Consider the following 7,905-nt stretch of genomic DNA (forward strand, 5'->3'; position numbering starts at 1 on the left):
AATTATAGTGATTTTTAAATTTTTTTTCCTTAAATTGATAATCCTGGTTAGGGATTTATGAGTCTAACACCTTCAGGATAGAAGCTGTTCCTCAGTCTAGTGGTTAAGGTGAATGTGGGTAAATCCAGCTGTCACTTTTATAATTATGCATTTATTACACCATACTGCACAGACATTCTTTGTTGCAGCTTCTTACAGGGTTAAATTTGAACCTAATCTCTTCATGTACCTTCAGTGTTCTCATTAAACGCCTTGACACAGAGTTAGGTTCAACCCTAAATCAGGACACACTTTAATTTTGCGCATTGCTTTAACAAGAGCGTCGTCTGAGAGGATCAGTTCAGGCTATGAAAGTCTCATGAATTGTGTCGTCCAGAAAGGCAAAATGTGTCCTTGAATATATTCTGCTTAAATCTAAAAACAGTCAGAATTTAGTCACAAAATGTCAAGAAGAAATTAGCTGTTGACACCTAAGAGCTCAGGCTTCCCGTGTTTGTTGGTGACAGTCCTGCAAAAAACACAGGACGGGTTCTGCCTTACGTCTGCCGCGTAAATCACACTGATGGGTTTGGACCTGGGTTCAGTGGATCACCAGCATCTTGGCAGTCCGTGCATGGTGTGTGTGTGTGTTCGTGTGTGAGCGTGGCGGCAGAGCCTGCAGCGTTCTGATTACTGCGTTTCCATCTGCAGAAGTGTCTTCTGATGACTCTCGGGACGCCATGGGAGATTTTAGCTCTTCTAAGAGCTACGTCTGCTTCCTACGCTCGCTGCTTAAGCTGATGAGACCAAGCTGGTCTGAATAATTCAGACACGCAGAGGGGAAAAAAAAAAGTTTTATGTTATGTGTTGGAGCAAACCTAATTTTCTCAGCTTTATTTGACTCTTTGCTGATTTCCTCTGATCTCCATTGCTCGTTTGGGAACACAGAGGCTTGATACGAGAGCTCTAAAAATAGAGGCTGAAGACAGAAACTTGTCATTTTAGCCTTCATATGTCTTTGGCACGGCTTGACAGGAAAAATGATTATACTCTAAACTTTTATTCAGACAACTTTATTTAGCCCCAAATGGTACTTCAGTTTGGCACCGTATGTACCGGTACACATTATATACCTATGAAACAACAAACAGCGTTATAACTAAATCTGCACAGCAGTGAGCCAGCAGAAACCAGCATCACCATTAAACCACTTTGTGGTAAAGCTGCAGGAATAACTCTGAGCTGCCATCAAGGTTAAGCATCCTGATGGTGAAGGAATAAAGGAGTAAAACGGTCCGTTCGTCTTCCTGTGTGGTGCCAAGAAGCAGCGGCCTGAAGGCATCAGCATAAATTCAGAGGACAGGATGAGTTTCTGTCAGGGTACTGCTTTTCTATCTTTGTGAAGCACCTGCTTCTCTCGCAAGGACTGCAGGACCCTCTGCTGGACCCCTTCCTTCTGAAAGTTAAAATAAACTCGGTGTTCACGTCACATTTTAGTTTGTCATTTAGTCATTATCATAAAGTACAACACATTCCCTGAGTGCCATCCATTCTTGCAAGAACTCAGAATATTCCACGTAATGTTACGTGTGAGTAGGCATGTCACGATAACTAATTTTGCTGGATGATTAATTGTCTCAGAAATTATTACGATAAACAATAATATTGTTTGAAATTTGACAATAATTGTCAAATTTAAGAAGAAATGTTGGTTAATTTTCAGTGTAGTACCTTTCTTTACCACTGGATGGCAGTATAAGACTGTTTAAAACTAAGGATGGATAGTGAGGGAGCAGCGTGTCTCTTTAAGAAAAACGAGAGGGAGGCCGCTTGACGTGACATGAGTTTTCTTTTTCCGTTTTTTTTCGCTTCTCAAAATGGCGGTTGCTCGGTGTGGTTTGAGCTCTTTAGCATAGCATTTTTCACACAAAGCTGTTAATAAAAACAATCAGTAAACAAGTTCTCAGCTTCTTTTTGCAGAGAAAAACAACGTTTTAGACAAAGGCACGGGCTTCAGCGTTGAATTCTGGAGCTTCGGCAAGACTGAGTTTTTTTCTCTCGAGGTCAGCCTGTTAGCTTAGCTCGTAGCTTAGCTTCTCAGCTTAGCTGCTTTTAATGATCCAAAATCGCAATTTTGGACTGTTAAAATAGATTTGTAAAAGAAAAGCGAGAGGGGTCAGTGAAGAGCACCAGAGTTGAGTCTTTTGTCATCCAGTGTCTTCAGCAGAAAGAGAGAGACACGAAGAAATGATAAAGCCGATAAATTAAAATGAGGTCGATAATTTTCATTTATCATGTGATTGATTGATTTATTGTTTATCGGGACAGGCCTACATGTGAGATTAAACCAAAACAATCTATAACTCTGTCCTTATTTTAGTTTAAGTCTTTGCCGTGAAAGGCAGCGGGTGATATGCATTCCCTCAGCGAACGATAGACCTTTAATAAGACAGGTTTTGAACCAGCCGTGACAGTTAGCGTGCAACAGACCAACTCCATGTTCAACCCCTCATTACTCTGACCTACACAATTCCTGTTGATCCCGGCCCGCCTCTGCTCCCAGGACAGCTTTGTGCTCCTCCCTCTGACAAATCTTCAGTTATGTTGCTGAGCAGTTCATGTAAAGATGGGTTGTTCAGGTCAAGAAATAAAGCCTGGCAGGAGAAAGTGGCTTTTAGTGTACAGTTGTTATTAACTTCTGGCCACTGTTTGGGATTTACTGGCCACAGGTTTGTCCAGAGTTCCAGTGGCACACGATGCACAAAACGTCACCGCGCCCTCCGGGGGATTGTAGAACTACCTGTGGCTGTATGCGCAGGTTGTTTCTGTTGATAAGTGGTGACCTGCTTACCAGAATCCGACAGTGATTCATATGAATCTTCTCAGGTGTTACCAAAGCAGATTACAGAAATGTGTTCCTGAAAACATCTGAAGCAATAAATAAACCAAACTGTGCCGAAGCATGCCTTAATTTTAGACCAGCGGCAGCTGAATAGCTTTATTTAGTTCACAGAGAGGGAACTGACATGCAAAAACTGAACTTTATGTGCACGTGATTTCTTACATGACTGGAACATAGCTGATAATTAATCAAGTCTGGATGATGGTTATAGGCAGCACGGTGGCTCAGTTGGTAGAGCTGTTGCCTCTCAACAAGAAGGTCACCAGATCGAATCCTGGCTGGGGGACCTTTCAGGGTGAAGTTTGCATGTTCTCTCCGTGCATACGTGGGTTTCCTCCCACAGACCAAAACATGCATGTTAGACTGATTGGTAACTAAATTGTCCCTAGGTGTGAGTGAGAGAATGGTCGGTTGTCTCGTTTGTCTCTATGTGATGGACTGGAGACCTGTCCAGTGTGTCCCCCGCCTCTCTCACAGTGACTGCTGGATATGAGCACCAGTGACCCCCGCGACCTAAAAAGGAAGAAGCGGGTAAAGATATGGTTGGATGGATGATGCTTCATACAGCTAATTATCTTTGTTAACCTCATTAGTTGTGTGTCGTTACTGAAACTTTCAGAAAGCAAATATTTGATTGACATCTACAGCTTATTAACAACCTGATTCAAGATGGCTGACACGGCCAATCAACCTTGGACAACAGAAAAATAGCTATAACTCTTTCAATTATACAGATATTGAGCTAAAATTGAGTGTGGTAGTAGCTGGGAGTCATCCCAACAAATACTCTCGAGTGTGGCATCATTTTGTATCAGACCACTCATAATGGTAATTCTAAGGTTTAACGGCTGCAACGGGTGATATGCATTCCTTCATTGAATGCTAGGCATTTAATTCTGTCACAGATGCAGTTATATTTGCTTTTCAATGGACTTTCTTAGACATAAAATTACTGACCAAATTATATGTGTAACACAGAAAAAACAAACCTAAAATCAAATTTAGAGCTCAACAAACTCTGAGGAGGTGCTAAAGTTTTTTTGAAAAGCCCTCCGTCAGCAGAAGCAACCTCAGTCTGCTGAGAATAAACCAACACTTCTTTAATAAACACAACCACCCGTCAAACTGTGCACGTTCATCTCCCGGTAAACGCTCCAGAGGTGGATGTCACTGTTTCAAAACCAGCTCTTGACCTCATTTCCTCCTCCTCTTCTCTCTGCAGCTTGTTTAAATTCTATTGATGGTCTCGAGTCTGAAACAGAAGCTCTGTAGCACACTTCCTGTGCCCTGGATTATTGACGTGCTTTTCCAACGTGACAACACGTATCTTTATTTCCCACGGTGAGAGCAGAAGCTGTGGAACAGTGACCTGTGATTCTTCATGTGGAAACCTGCTTCTGTCTGTGGGCTAAGGGATTACCCTGCTGTCAGATTATGGCCCCCTGGCATGTATTTTTGGGATGGACTGAAAGGTCAGCATCATGCACAACAGTTTGCTCGTGTTATTTTTAACCCCAGCAAACACCTAATTTCTTATTTATGACCGCAGGGCATCACAGAGCGAATACTAGAACCACGAACGGGTGGGCTGGGAGGTTTTCTGCAGGATATACACCATCTGAGCACAGCACCACAGCTTATTGACGTAGCATTTATGCTCATTTGCAATGCAGCAACATACTGTTGGCGTTCCACTGGTTCACGCCTAATTCCGTCATTTACATTCAATCTGCGATCTCTTTGATCTATTGGGTTTCATCACTTGTAGATGTCAAATCAGCGTTTACTTTGTGAAAGTTTTATGGAAATTAATCCACTAGTTCTCAATATATTTTGCTGCAGTTTCAGTAGGGGTGATATTAATGTCATAATCTAAATATTTCTTGTATTTATTAGGTGTAGCGGGAAAATTTTGCGGATTCAGAAAAAGCCAGAGGAGCAGTTTTTACTGTTGATGCTACAGCACTGAGCTGCAGCTTCTAACAAACTCTATAAGAAGATGGAAAAAACAGCATTCCTAAAGTCCGTCCATCCATCCATCCATCCATCCATCACCTTCCACTTGTTCTGAAGTCAGGTCTCTGGGGCAGCGGCTTGAGAAGGGAGGTCCAGACATCTCTTTCCTCTTCCAGCTCTTCTGGGAGGACCCCGAGGCATTCCCAGGCCAACCGAGAGACAAGTCTCTCCAGCGTGTCCTGGGTCTTCCTCGGGGTCTCCTCCCAGTCGGACATGCCCAAAGCACCTCTCTAGGGAGGCGACATAGGAGCATCATTACCAGATGCCCAACCACCTCAACTGGATCCTCTCGTTGTCAATTTCCTAAAGTCTTACAATTAAATCTCCATCTTCTATCACTTGCCCATTGTTGAGTTGGGTCATGGAGGCAACAGGTCCAAAGGAGAAACCCAGATATCCCTCCACCCAGTGACACTTTCTAGCTCTTCCTGGGGGATCCCGAGGCTTTCCCAGCTCAGAGAAGATACACAATCTGATCTCATGCTGCTGATTTATTTCATGTTGCTGTGTTCATTCGTCCTCATCTGCTCACACAGACTCATGTTCGTGCTGCTGTTGTTCGGTGTATTGTTTTTATACTACTAGTGCTTAGTGTATTCTTAGTTTAGCATATTGCTTAGTTCATATCTTAGATCTTATTACTGTTTTTCTTTACAATTTATACTTTTGTTGGATGTAACTGGGACCCTGTGTACACAATTTCGTTCCACCACATGCACCCCATGAGATGCGAAAGACGATGAAGACTCTTGACAATCCTTCCACCAAGTTCTGGGTCCTCCCTGGGGCCTCTTACTAGAGGGACGTGGCCTGAAAACTTCCAAAGGGAGGTGTCCAGGGAGCATCCTGACCAGATGCCCAAACCACTTCCGACTCCTTTTGATGCAGAGGAGCAGTGGTTCTACTTCGAACTCCCTCTGGATGATGGAGCTCCTCCCCCCATCATTAAGTCTGAGAATACCTCCACCCGCCTGCATAGGAAGCACTTTTCAATCTTGTTCTTTTGGTCATGATCCAAACCTCATGACCATTGGTGAGGGTTAGAATGTAGACCGATCGGTAGAGCCAAAGTATTGCCTTTCGACTTCACTCTTTCTTCACTATGACTGACCGAAGCAACGTCTTTATTATTCAGGATGAGGCCTCAATCTGTCGATCCGTCTCCCGCTCCATCACTCCTGAACAAAATGTTCAGACACTTCACTCCACCGGAGGCAAAAACTCAACAAGGCATCTCAGATATTCTTATAGAGTATGAACTTGTTTATAAATGTGAAGTGCTATAAAATTAAGAAGTCGAGAACTTTTGGAGGACATTTTAAAACCCTCCCTTTCATCCTGCAGTTTTATATTCTGCCCTCATGTTTGACTCTCGGCTGATGTCCTCGTTAATTAATCAGCCACACACAGTCAATCCGAGGCAACAGTTCCTGCACGATGAGCTCTGAGACGTGTTTTTGACTCCTGCCAGTGTTACTACATCCAACCTAATGCATGTCCTTCCTCTGTGTCACAGGTTATCTATGCACTGAACACAAAAAACGATGAACACGAGGCCGCCATCGCCACGCTGAAGGAGGCGCACGAAGAGGAGGTGCAGCAGATTCTGTCTGAGACCAGAGAGAAGATCCTGCAGGTAAATCTACGGTGGCCCTAAGGTGTAAATGAACAATATTTGAAAATAAACTGAATTACATTTGAAAAAAACACAACAACATTTGAAAACCCGGAATTACATTAAGCCAAAGTGGAAGTGGTGTTTTTTAATTTATTTAATTTAATTTTTTTTACTTTATTAACAACATAGAACAATAGAATAATGTACAGTACACGCACAACAGAGATACAGTTAGCAGGCTAGCACATACAACCCATCCCCACTTCCACTTTGGCTTAATGTAATTCAGTTTTTTCAAATGTAGTTTTTTCAAATATTGTTCATTTGCACCTTAGGGCCACCATAACCAAGAACTAACAAAGTAGATCTCATTAAAGCCAGATCATTGGGTGTTATTCCTGTTTAAAATAACATCACATGTGGAAACCAATCAGTGTTTCCATCCATCCATCCATTATCTTTTTACCCGCTTCTTCCATTTTGGGTCACAGGGGTCGCTGGTGCCCATGTCCAGCAATCACTGTGCGAGGGGCGGGGTACACCCTGGACAGGTCTCCAGTCCTTCACAGGGACACATAGAGACAAACGAGACAAACAACCATTCACTCTCTCACTCACACCTAGGGACAATTTAGAGTTACCAATCAGCCTAACATGCATGTTTTTGGTCTGTGGGAGGAAACCGGAGCACCCGGAGAAAACCCACGCATGCACGGAGAGAACATGCAAACTCCACCCAGAAAGGCCCCTGGACCGGGGTTTGAACCAGGGATCTGCTCATTGAGAGGCAGCAGCTCTACCAGTTGCGCCAGCGTGCTGCCCTTAGTGTTTTCATTGACCCTTTATTTATCCAGGTAGTCCCATTAAGTCACGAGAACTCATTTTCAAGACAGACCTGTTTATTGAGCACATGGTGGGGTTTAAGGGCCTTGCTCAGGGGCCCAGAGTGTGTTGAATGAGGGTGGAGGCAGGTGTGGGTGTTTCAACTTTTCCACCCACATTTTGATGTTGACGGTACCGGGAGTTGAACCTGCGACTTTCCGATCACAGGCCCATCTTCTAACCTCTGCGCCACCACTCCCCACAACTCCTTCACATATAAAGTTAAGAGTTTAGGATACTTGAAGGAAGAAAACAAGTTTTTATTATGAACAAAATTTAATGAGTGTTTGTTTTTAGAGGATTGCCTAAATGTATGCTTTTGTAACGGCTGACTTCATTAGCAATTTAAAACAGAAAGTAGTTATTTTTCAATTATTTAAAACTCTAAATGAAAATAAATTAAGCATATCAAAACTTCGTTTTCAGTTTTATGTTTATTTTCTGGCAATATTAGGAATTTAAATGTTTCATCATAGCCTTTTTAATAGTTTATATACTTTGTATCATA

The sequence above is a fragment of the Nematolebias whitei genome, chromosome 12 (genome assembly GCF_014905685.2).
Source record: "Nematolebias whitei isolate Nwh7 chromosome 12, NemWhi1, whole genome shotgun sequence".
Classification (NCBI taxonomy): domain Eukaryota; kingdom Metazoa; phylum Chordata; class Actinopteri; order Cyprinodontiformes; family Rivulidae; genus Nematolebias; species Nematolebias whitei.